Source organism: Idiotropiscis lumnitzeri, unplaced genomic scaffold, assembly GCF_059441095.1.
Source record: "Idiotropiscis lumnitzeri isolate Australia: NSW breed Sydney's pygmy pipehorse unplaced genomic scaffold, RoL_Ilum_1.0 HiC_scaffold_23, whole genome shotgun sequence".
Taxonomy (NCBI): domain Eukaryota; kingdom Metazoa; phylum Chordata; class Actinopteri; order Syngnathiformes; family Syngnathidae; genus Idiotropiscis; species Idiotropiscis lumnitzeri.
In genome coordinates this window covers 3,723,943-3,735,209 of record NW_028283561.1, presented here as the reverse complement: position 1 = coordinate 3,735,209, position 11,267 = coordinate 3,723,943, and the positions used below count along the sequence as shown (strand labels likewise).

The 11,267-nt window shown below is 41.6% G+C and overlaps 2 long non-coding RNA genes across 2 annotated transcripts; both read left to right on the top strand.

The window, feature by feature from the left end:
• The first annotated feature begins 3,667 nt into the window (after positions 1-3,667).
• LOC148316075 (uncharacterized) lies at positions 3,668-5,070 on the top strand. The gene is made up of 3 exons (XR_015840377.1): positions 3,668-3,787; positions 4,395-4,558; positions 4,902-5,070. It is a non-coding gene; the product is annotated as an uncharacterized LOC148316075 (long non-coding RNA).
• A 2,289-nt stretch (positions 5,071-7,359) lies between these two features.
• Positions 7,360-9,508, top strand: LOC148316074 (uncharacterized). Its single transcript, XR_015840391.1, has 3 exons — positions 7,360-7,448; positions 8,510-8,662; positions 8,770-9,508. It is a non-coding gene; the product is annotated as an uncharacterized LOC148316074 (long non-coding RNA).
• Positions 9,509-11,267: the final 1,759 nt, after the last annotated feature.

The following is an 11,267-nucleotide window of genomic DNA, read 5'->3' as shown; positions in this document are numbered from 1 at the left end:
AGTGTTCTCAGAGTGTCATTGAATGGGTGGGCTGGTTTGTCCAGCATTGATGACAGTTTTGCCGTCATCCTTCTGCCCCCCACTGAGTCCACAGAGTCCAGGGAGCAGCCCAGGACAGAGCTGGCCCTCCTCACCAGTTTGTCCAGTCTCTTTTTGTCTCGGCCCGAGATGCCTCCTGCCCAGGAGACCACTCCATAGAAGATGACTGATGAAACCACAGAGTCATAGAAGTTCCTGAGGAGTGTTCCCCGAACGCCAAAGGACCTCAGCCGCCTGAGTAGGAAGAGTCTGCTCTGACCCTTCCTATAGAGAGCGTCTGTGTTGTCGCTCCAGTCCAGTTTATTGTTCAGATGAACACCCAGGTACTTGTAAGTTGAGACCCTCTCAATGTCTGTTCCCTGGATATTCACTGGTGCAGGTGGAGAGTGCCGACGCTTGCGGAAATCCACCACCAGCTCTTTGGATTTCCCAGCGTTGATTTGGAGGCGGTTCTGCTGACACCAGTCCACGAACCCCTGCGTAACCCCTCTGTACTCCCGATCGTCATCGTCAGTGATGAGGCCGACAATCGCAGAGTCATCAGAGAACTTCTGCAGGTGACAGGTTGTGGAATTGTATTTGTAGTCCGAGGTGTAGAGGGTGAACAGGAAGGGAGCCAGCACAGTTCCCTGCGGCGCTCCCGTGCTGCAGAGGAGCACGTCAGACACACAGTCCTGTGTTCTCACGTACTGTGGCCGGTTTGTGAGGTAGTTGTGAATCCATGTGATGAGGTGGTGGGCCACTCCCGCCTGCTCCAGCTTGTCTCCCAATAAGGCGGGCTGGATGGTGTTGAAAGCACTTGAGAAATCAAAGAACATGATCCTCACCGTGCCCCCCGCCTTCTCCAGGTGGAAGAGTGAAGTGTGGAGCAGGTAGATGATGGCATCATCCACACTGATGCCAGGCTGGTATGCAAATTGGAGTGGGTCCATTGAGGAGCTGACCAGGGGGCGCAGATGGACGAGGACCAGTCTCTCCAGGGTCTTCATCAGATGAGACGTCAGCGGCACTGGTCTGAAGTTGTTGAGCTCCTTCGGATGGGGTGTCTTTGGAACCGGAACCAGGCAGGATGTTTTCCACAGCTGGGGGACTCTGCCCAGCTTCAAGCTCAGGTTGAACATGTGCTGGACGATTCCACACAGCTGGTCTGCGCAGGATTTGAGGAGCTGGGAGCTGATCCCATCTGGGCCTGCCGCCTTCCTCGCCTTCATCTTCCTCAGCTGGTTCTTCACCTGAGATGTTGTGAGGAACAAGGCTGAGCAGGAGGAAGTGGTGGTTGTCTGATGAGGCTGGGAACTGGAGCCTGTGGAGAGAGAGAGGGGCGAGAGAGGGGGAGAGAGGGTCTTGTTCGCAGTGGCAGGAGGGGTGGGTGGGGGCTGCATCAGGGAAGCCTGAGCGGGGTCAGACATTTGATCAAACCTATTGAAAAATAGGTTCAACTCATTTGCCCACTGAAGCCCCCCCCCCTTCTGGGTCTTACCTGCTTGTCCGTGGCCTGAGATGGTCTTCAGGCCCCTCCAGACATCCCTGGCATTGTTCCGCTGCAGTTGTTCTTCCATCCGCATCCTGTAGGACAGCCGTCCTTACCTCCCGGATCTTCGTGTATGGTGTGTGTGTGTGTGCACGTGTGAGGACAGGGGCAAGAAGTCCATGTGTTTTTACGTTTCAGTGTCCAGTTTGAGTTCGTCATTCTCAACATTAATCAGGTTGTAATGGTACATTTGGGCAACAAACCTACGATTAACCATCGTCTTTGTCATAAAAATAATGCAACATGAACAGACTACACATAACAAAATGAAAACTATAATTATCCCTATATATTGTTTTTTAAATTCTTCATAGTGGTCATAACATCAATAATTGTTTCATTTTTATTAAAAATTTAAATGCAGTAATGTACTCCAATCAAGGCTGATATTCCTTTATGTACGTCATTAATTTCCAAACAATATCTAATCTTTTTGTTCTGTGGCTTCAACATATTTATCATCTCATCAATATTAGCACCACAGAGTACTGAGTTTCGAGATCCTCACAATAGTCGTTCTCAAAATGATATTTTATTTTTATCAATTTAGCTTTGTTAAGGTAAGATATTTTATTGACAATCTAACATTAATATGCAAAGAACATGTACATTAGTACGAAATGTAAAAGAAAATTGTGGTGGGGGGGTGCGAATTGTTTTCTTCTTGGTAGGGGGGGCATGACAGGAAATAATTGAGAACCACTGGTCTAGTCACACACCAGCTCGGGTTCATTCCCTACCAGAGAAATGACATTCCATGTCCCCAGAGCTAGGCGCTTTATGTTGCCGGGGATTGGACTGCCTTTGACTGCCTCCTAGCTCAAAGGAAACCCAAATTCTTTGGTCCCGCCCACTGGTAGTGAGCCGAAGCCCTTGTATTAAATAATAAATAAATACATAAAATAAAAAAATTAATAAATTTAAAAAACGGACCGATCCACTGCTTGGGTTAGTTTGACCCACCTTGAGATCCGTTCCCACTCAGTGACAGTGTCTACAAGCCACTGCCACCAGGCCAGTGAACCCAACGTCCAGGCAGTGACAAAAAACGTGATCAAATTACATTGCTCATCATCAGGTGTTTGTGAGACGCTCTTTGTATGTTTCCTCAATTAAGACCTGTTTTCCATTGGTGTATTTGAAAAAAGTGGTGAACCTGTTAAATTCACTACAAAACGTTAAGAAGATGAAAATAATGTTTGAAGGAATATTATTTTTCTATCGACGTGCCGGCGGGCGGGCACAGATAGAGAGTGATAAAGCAGCACCACCCGCGCGGGGCGTGCTGACGAAAAGGCAAGCGCTCCTCCTCTCATCGCGTCCTTATTAAGACAGAAAAAAGACGCTGTTGAATTTGACCTATTCGCAGTTCGAGCAGGTGCTTAACGCTGGAGAATATCACCACTTCGAAGTTCGAACTGCTGTTGAAACGGAGAGGTAAGTGTTTTTCGTTGGGTTTTTTTCAAAACATGCGTCGAGTGCATTTGTTCATAGTTAGAGATAGTTGTGTGGAAAACACTATACAAAGTAGCACCATGGATGTGGGCCTACAACACTGGCCTAGCAAACATGTGCTCCTACATCGACATAATTGACGAGCTCCAGTTAAGCATTGAATAATTATAAAACGTCATGGTGCTTTTACTCATTTAAAGAACTAAACCGACGCGTATTGTCATCCGGTGGTCAGGTTTGCATTGAATGTGAGCACGAGGGACGCTAGCTTGTTGCGTTAGCTTTGCGGAGCTAACAGCTTGCACTTTTGTTATAGAACCACAGAATGCAAGTACCATGATAATTTCTGTCATTAATTTTTGTGTAAGACACGATGTTCACTGGTTAATTACATGATTCTTAAAGCAAAGGTTACTGTGAATGCAATTTTGGTAAGATTTTTGTAGTCACACTGCATAAATCTGTCTGTGTCTGTTGTTTAAACTTCAATATAAACTATTATGGTTGAAATCGTTAATTGGGATGGAGGAATTGATATTTTTTTAATTTATAATTTATTTTTCTTACACTAATATTGTTAAAACTCCATTTAGCCCATAGTATTAATAATTCTCAACACAATACTGTCTTTTTTCTTTATAGAATAAACAATGCCTTCCCTGAGATGCAGGAAGTCCCCAAAGCAGGATACTATTGAACATGCAGTCAAGGGTCTGGACAAGACTGCAGAGTTAGAAGCGAAGTATATAAACTAATTTAAAGGTATGAAGTTAACGCTTTTGCTAAGATATATTATTGTTTTCTGATAACCAAGCTGACATCGTTTTTTAAGTGGTTATTTTACATTAAGAGTGTCTTGACCTTTTCTTTTGCCACTTTTGTCAGTTTCAAGTTATTTCAGTGAGTGTGAAACCTGATGGTAGGAGTTCTATCTAAATTAAGGCTGTACTTGATGACGCCCTCCGGCATTTTTATACCACAATAGACCGGTGAACAAGTCCGATATTGATAGTCTAGTGTAAAGCACGTAATACGTCACAGAGATCACGTGACGCGATCCAATATGACTGTGTACAGTGTATGTCATTGTTTTGAAACTAAATAATCTTAAAGTTTTTTTTTTACGTAACCAGGTGCAATTGACATTTGTACTTTCAGTCCTAATACATACTGGCTAATGCAATGCTGGAAAATGAATTTTGGCTGGTCTGTTCCTTTAAAATCATAAAGAAGGGCTCTGCTCTATCCCTCACAAGAAGCAATGTTTCAAACCACCCTACATTAGTATAGTGGCACAAATGAATATGATGACTCCTTATTTGTGTGCTTAAAAATATGACGAAGCTAACTTGATTTCCCTGTTAACTAGGTCGAGGAGTATTTACCAAGGCCCCTTTCAGGAAAGACGACTTTATTCTTTATTATGGAGTACAGAGGAAAATTGATAGATTCTGATGAATCTCAACGCAGGAAGATGGATGGAAGAGGCACTGTCTTTTTGTTTGACTTCCGCCGGCAAGAAAAAACTTGGAGGTGAGGCAAAGATTGAGATGTTATCTTATTTTTGTTTTTATTTAAAAAAATAAACACATACTCATCCCATAAGTGTTAGGGGAAAAATCATTCTCTAAGCAAAAATGTATAATTACTTTTATTCATGCGTTGAATCTGTACAAATGAAAATATAGATCATGAAGTCTCAAAGACAAGCTGTTAATAGGGTCTGATTCCAATAGAAATTTCTTGTATGATTTGATTTAGATTTAAAAATTGTGGATTTCCTATTTTTATGTTTTGTGTACACAAGATTGTCTCAAAGATTAATTTCTGACATTGATTGAATAATTGTTTTTTTTTTTTTTTAATCTATTTTAAGTGTTGATGCAGCTCAAGAAGATGGCAGTCTGGGAAGACTGGTTAATGATGACCACATGCACCCCAACTGTAAAATGAAGAAGATGACAACAGAGGACAGACCACACCTCTGTCTGTTTGCGCTCCGAGACATTGATGTTGGCGAAGAAATAACTTAAGACTATGGACCAGCTGGCCTTGGAGAACACAGGTTTGTAAGATGCATCTTTAAGTACAATAACAGAGCCCACTTGTGGTGTTCTGGTGATGTAGTTTCCAATTAGTTTGGCAATCTAATAAATGTATGTGAGGTTTCTATGGAAGTTGAACATGCTGACTGACTGGGGGAGTTCTCCATTGTCCACTATCTGTAATTCAAATTTGTGGGTCTGAGTCAAAGTTTGGCTCTGCAGGAACAACGAACTGGTCAGGGAGTGACAGTATTACAAAGTTCTGCGTTACTCCTTTCTGGGCGGTGGCCCTGTTAGGCCATCATATGCCATATTGCAAATATCCCCATTGTGGGACTAATTAAGGACATCTTTATGTTGTGGTTTCCCTACCAGAACCAGCACCAACCCTGTATATTCATGATATAAAACACTGTTTCAATTTGATATTTAGCCTTTCTATACTGTAAAAATAGAAGACCCCAGGCTTTCCTGCGCGCCCTTGCCCAATTGGTGGTGTTCAGGAGACAACCTGGGACTGAAATATCAGTCACAACCAGTGTTGTTTTCGTCACTGATGACTATGACGAAAATACTTCGTTAACGCCCCTTTTTTAATGACGATGACAAGCTATACGAGGTTCTTTTATGACGAAAACATGACGTGATGTACATGAATTTTTTTCGTTGACTAGACAAAATTGTTAGCATGTGGTTCATAAATTATTTTATGTTGCTTTTAGTGAAATAAAGCCACAACAGTTGCCCAACAAAATGTTTTGCTTCTCTGCTTATTTTGGAGCAGTGAGTATTGATTCCACTGTTGCCACTTTTTTCTGTTTGTGATGAAGAATCCTTAGTAGTCCATCCAAAAGTCTTTGTTATTGGGTGGAAACCTTGAATGCCTTGTTTTAACTCAAATGGACTTAAACCCATCCATCCGTTATCTGTACCGCTTCTCCTCACTAGGGTCGCGGGGGGTGTTGGAGCCTATCCCAGCTGTCTTCGGCAGTAGGCGAGGTACACCCTGAATTGGTGTCCAGCCAATCGCAGGACATGCATAGACGAACAACCATCCACGCTCACACTCATGCCTCGGGGCAATTAGAGTGTCCAAGCAACTTGCCATGCATGTTTTAAGAATATGGGAGGAAACCGGATTACCCAGAGGAAACCCACGCAGGAAGGCCGGAGCCAGAATCGTACCTACGACCTCAATATTGTGAGGCCATCATGCTAACCAGTTGGGCCACCTTGCCGCTTGGACTAAAACCTTTGTGAATAAATTGACGAAAACTAGGGTAAAACTTTTTTTGCGTTTCCGTCGATTAAAACTGGACTAAAACCCTTTTTTTAGTTTTCGTTGACTAAAACTGGACTAAAACTATAACGAATTGGGATGACTAAATGTGATGTAAACAAATCAGCACTTTGTCCAAATGACTTGGACAAAATCTAAAATGCCTGCCAAAAACAACACTGGTCACAACACGTGTCTACAGAAGATTAATTGGCATGGGCGAAATTAATTAGTTTTATTTCATTCATGAGCTTATGTTTTGTTTTGGGTGGCTAAGGCTTAAAATGTGTAAAAATCTAATCCAACCTCAAATATAATTAATTCAATAAATTTATGATGCTACTAAAACATCGAAGCAGCCTCCTCCAGGCTTTACAGACTCAGAAATGGAGGTATGCGTATCGTGTGCTCATCCTGTCGTGTCTCGAGATGTTAAAATTGCAGTTAGATAGACGTGTGCTGATTAGACAAGACTTCTAATATATCTGGTGTCACAGGATATTTGTCAGTGAATGTGTATGTCTGGTTTGAGGCTCACTCAGCTTTTTCTTGTGTTGTGGGGTCCAGTTGAGTTGAATTGCGAGTCAGGTATGTTGGCCATCTGACACCCAACTGTCAGGTTTGCGTTCGTGGAGACCCCGTAGAGCCATTTTTATTGTTGACATAAATCATAGCTAATCATCTTTTCCTTCATTATCATATGAAATACAGTTAGGAGTTGTATGTGCCTTTACTATGTTATAATCTTAGAACCTACCAGCCACTACAGCTGTCCGACAAGAAGACTTTTGGCTGTCCTGTGCTCCATTGCGGCCCTGGTGGCGTTCAAAAGACAACCTGTGACTGAAATATCAGTCACAACATATCTCTACTGAAGATTAATTGTCATGCGCTAAAGTAATTGGTTTTGTTTCATTCGTGAACTTGTTCTTTAAAATGTGTAAAATTCTGATCCATTTTCTTTTTTTTAATTCATTAAATTAATATTCAACTTGTTCATTAGGATGGAGGACAACCGACAATGACTGAATCGGCTGAGGTTGATGCCACCAGAACATCGAAGCAGCCTTCTCAAGGTTTGACAGACTCTGAAAAGGAGGTATGCGTATCATGTGGTCATCCTGTCGTGTCTTGAGATGTTAAAATTACAGTTAGATAGACCTGTGCTGGTTGGACAAGTTTTCTAATATATCTGGACATAAATCGTAGCTAATAATATTTTCCCTCATCATCATATGATATACAGTTATGCGTAGTGTATGTCTTTACTATGTTACAATCTAAGAACCTACCAGCCACTACAGTTCTCTCATTGGGAGACTTAAGCTTTCGTCAGGCTGTCGACTGCTGCATTGCCCTCTTATTGGCTTTAAGTACACAACCTGTAACTGAATTATCTGTCAGAACAGAACCTATGTGTCCACAGCAGGTGATTTGGCATGTGGATTCTTCAGATTTTTAGAAAATAGGTAAAATTGTGATCAAAAGTTTAAAATGTATAAAATTCTGGTATAGTTTGCAATAGTATATCTATTAAATCATTTCAAAACTTCTTAACAAGGATGGAGAACATTGGCTGTGACCGAATTGGTTGAGGTTTACATTACCAGGACCATTGAGCAGCCTCCTCGGGATCTACAAATTTAGGAATGAAGATATGCATCCCATGTTACAATCCTGTTATGGCCCGAGGTTTTGAAGTTGCAGTTACATATTGGGCTGGGCGATATGGCTGATAAGTACATAGCGATATAAGTATTTCATATGGGTCCATCGATACACATTGAATTCTTTTTTCATATTATTTTATTCATTATTTTTTTTATTTTCCAATATTTTCACTGCCCTGTTAAAAAAACATTTAATGTAGTTTTCCTCCCGGGAGCTTTTTGTTACGGTCAATTAAGTGTTTTTGTTAAATATAGCTGCGTAGAATAATTATATGCATTATTATCGTACCACAATGTTTTGGTTTTGCAAATAATTTCCTAAAATCATTCTAATTTTGTTATTACATTATTTTGTCATAATATCATTCATCAATATTTTAGTTTTTTTTTTTTTTTCAAATAGAATTAAGACCTTTTTCTGTGCAGATTCCTCTGGGGATTAAGTATTTAATGGGTTCTCAATTTTCTCTTGGACTCTGATGCAACCCAGTCTCCTCCCTTGGACAAAAAATATGGGCTGAATCTTCCTTGGAATAACGACACAGATTCTGACGAATCATTGTCAAATCCTGCCCCTGAACTTTGTGCCTCAGACCCAGACCATATTACTATCCCAAGGCTCAGGAGGACCAAAAGTATACAGGTAAACAACCCATATAGATTTCAGGGAATCTTACAAGCAAATTGCATATATTTTATTGGTCTCCTGCCTTCTATCCTTTATATTTCGTTGTTGTTGTTGTTTTTTAGATTAAAAAAACAGGCTGACTTTGGAATGGATAAGCATTATTACTCCAACTCAGATGACAGTGGAGATGAATATATTCCGGATACAAGTGAGGCCTCTGATTCAGACGGAAGTGAATCTTTGAAAATTGTGGACCCTCTCTTGAAGTCTAAGAATGCCTTCAGAGATTTTTCTCCCACACCACGAATCTCAAAAGCCACCTCAACGCAGGTTGTTAATCAAGGGCGTTCACCCGTTCGGAGGAGTAGCAGCACTGGTGTGATTCTTGAATTCTATGGCTCTTCAAATATTTGTGCAGTTTAACACAAATCATCCAAAATAGAATTCAAGCACATCTGTGACAGAAATTCAAATTCAGAAGTCAAAGAGAGAGAACAAAAAAAAAATCTAATGCTGCCCTTCTTCCGAAGACATATACTGTAAACATTAAATGTATGTTAGGACAATCTTGAAAAAAGTATTAGAACACCCTTTACTTTTATTTCTTGTTAATTTTATTAACCAAAATATGTCCATTTTTATTACAGATTAATGAATACAAAATTAAAACTCTAATCAGCTACTTTTTAATTGTTATATTTGTATAAACAAATGTTATACATCTGTGTGTTAACTTATACAAGAAATGACGGAAAAGCAAGGGTGGTTTAGTATTTTTTTATCGTATATAGTCTGTATAATATCTTTAACCTATGCTGATGCTGTTTAATACTGATTTAAATAATAATAATAATGTCATAATCTGTTGGTTTTACATGAACAAAACCTTTCAAGCACTTTTTAAAATTCTAAATACTACCTCTTGTCAGTAAGTTGGTTCACAGCACTGCCTTGGAGTGAAAGTGTGTAGTGCTGAGACAGTCGGTATGTGCTGAGTCGTCTGACGTTTGTGTGACTGGTACCCAGGAAGGTAGCAAAACCAGGCAGTGTGTATGTCGTACCCAGGAAGGCAGAGAAACCAAGCAATATGTATGTGGTACCCACGAAGGCAGAGAAACTAAGCAGTGTGTATGTGGTACCCGGGAAGGTAGCAAAACCAGGGAGTGTGCATAGATACAGACCCCAAAAGTGATTAAAACCAAATAAAGTCCCCAGAAGATCATCTGTAGTCAGGTGAAGGACCCTGTACTTTGTTCAACTCATTTACTCCCTTAGACGTACAAAGACGTCTTTTAATGCAATGGCGCCCTCTACCAAAGACGTATAAGTACGTTTCCTGTCTTTTTTACGTCATAGTGTACATAAGGGTCTGATGCAACCTCTGACTGAGAATCAGCCTTGTCCGCATTGTGAATCATGTAAAAATCACCCAGCAGGGGGCAGAGGTGCAAAAGATCCGCCTTGAATCTGCGCCAGAGGTACAAATGGGGGGGCGGGATCCTGGGGTAGACTTATAAGTGTGGAGAGCAGCGTGGGTAGCAGCAGCATCGGCAGCACTAGCAGCAGTCGCATTAGTAGCGTTAGCAATGAAATCCTCCAAGCAAATGACGATCGAGGAATGCTTTTTTGTAAAAAAAAGCTTCCTAAAAGCATCAAGGCGATGGAGACGCTTTGGTTGAGAGGATGACGCTTCGTCGTCGTCACAACAAAACGGCGTCTAAAGAGGGTGCGCGTGCCTTGCGGCCTGCATCGCCTGCCTTCGGACAATAGCCAAAGCAGCTGAGAGTCCTCACCAGATCCCCCCGAACGAGGAGGTAAGCGCTCGCAAGTTACCATTGAACATGTGGTTTTACCCCTCATGCTTTTATTGTACATATCATGCATCTTGCGGGCAGAAAATGTCGCGTAAATGTGCAGTTAGAAGCGAGCTTGCTCGCTGACTTCCTCGTCCGGCCGCCTCTATTGCACAATTACACGCGAGCGTAAGTCCTCGCCGACGAGGAAGTAAACGCTCGCAAGTTACCATTAAACATGTGGTTTTAGCCCTCATGCTTTTATTGTACATATCATGCATCTTGCGGGCAGAAAATGTCGCGTAAATGTGCAGTTAGACGCAAGCTTGCTCGCTGACTTTCTCGTCCGGGCGCCTATTGCACAATTACACGCGAGCGTAAGTCCTCGCCGACGAGGAAGTAAACGCTCGCAAGTTACCATTGAACATGTGGTTTTAGCCCTCATGCTTTTATTGTACATATCATGCATCTTGCGGGCAGAAAATGTCGCGTAAATGTGCAGTTACGCGCGAGCGCATCTCCTCCCGACGAGGAAACAACAATACTGAATGGTGTGGTAATCATGCATACTTTCTAAAATTCACAGATTGTGCATCCCGCGGCAAGAAAGTTCCTCCTCGTCTTGTTGGTGTAAAGAAAGGTAAATTATAATATGAAACTTCACACGCCAGCAATAAAATGCAGCAATAAATATATATTTCCAATTGTTTATATTTCTGTAATTTACAGGTTGTGCATCAGGAAGCAGTGGTTCCGGATGGCGTCACACTGGATGGCAACCGAGGAAAATCGACTTTACAGCAACCCCTGGACCACTGAATGCCGCT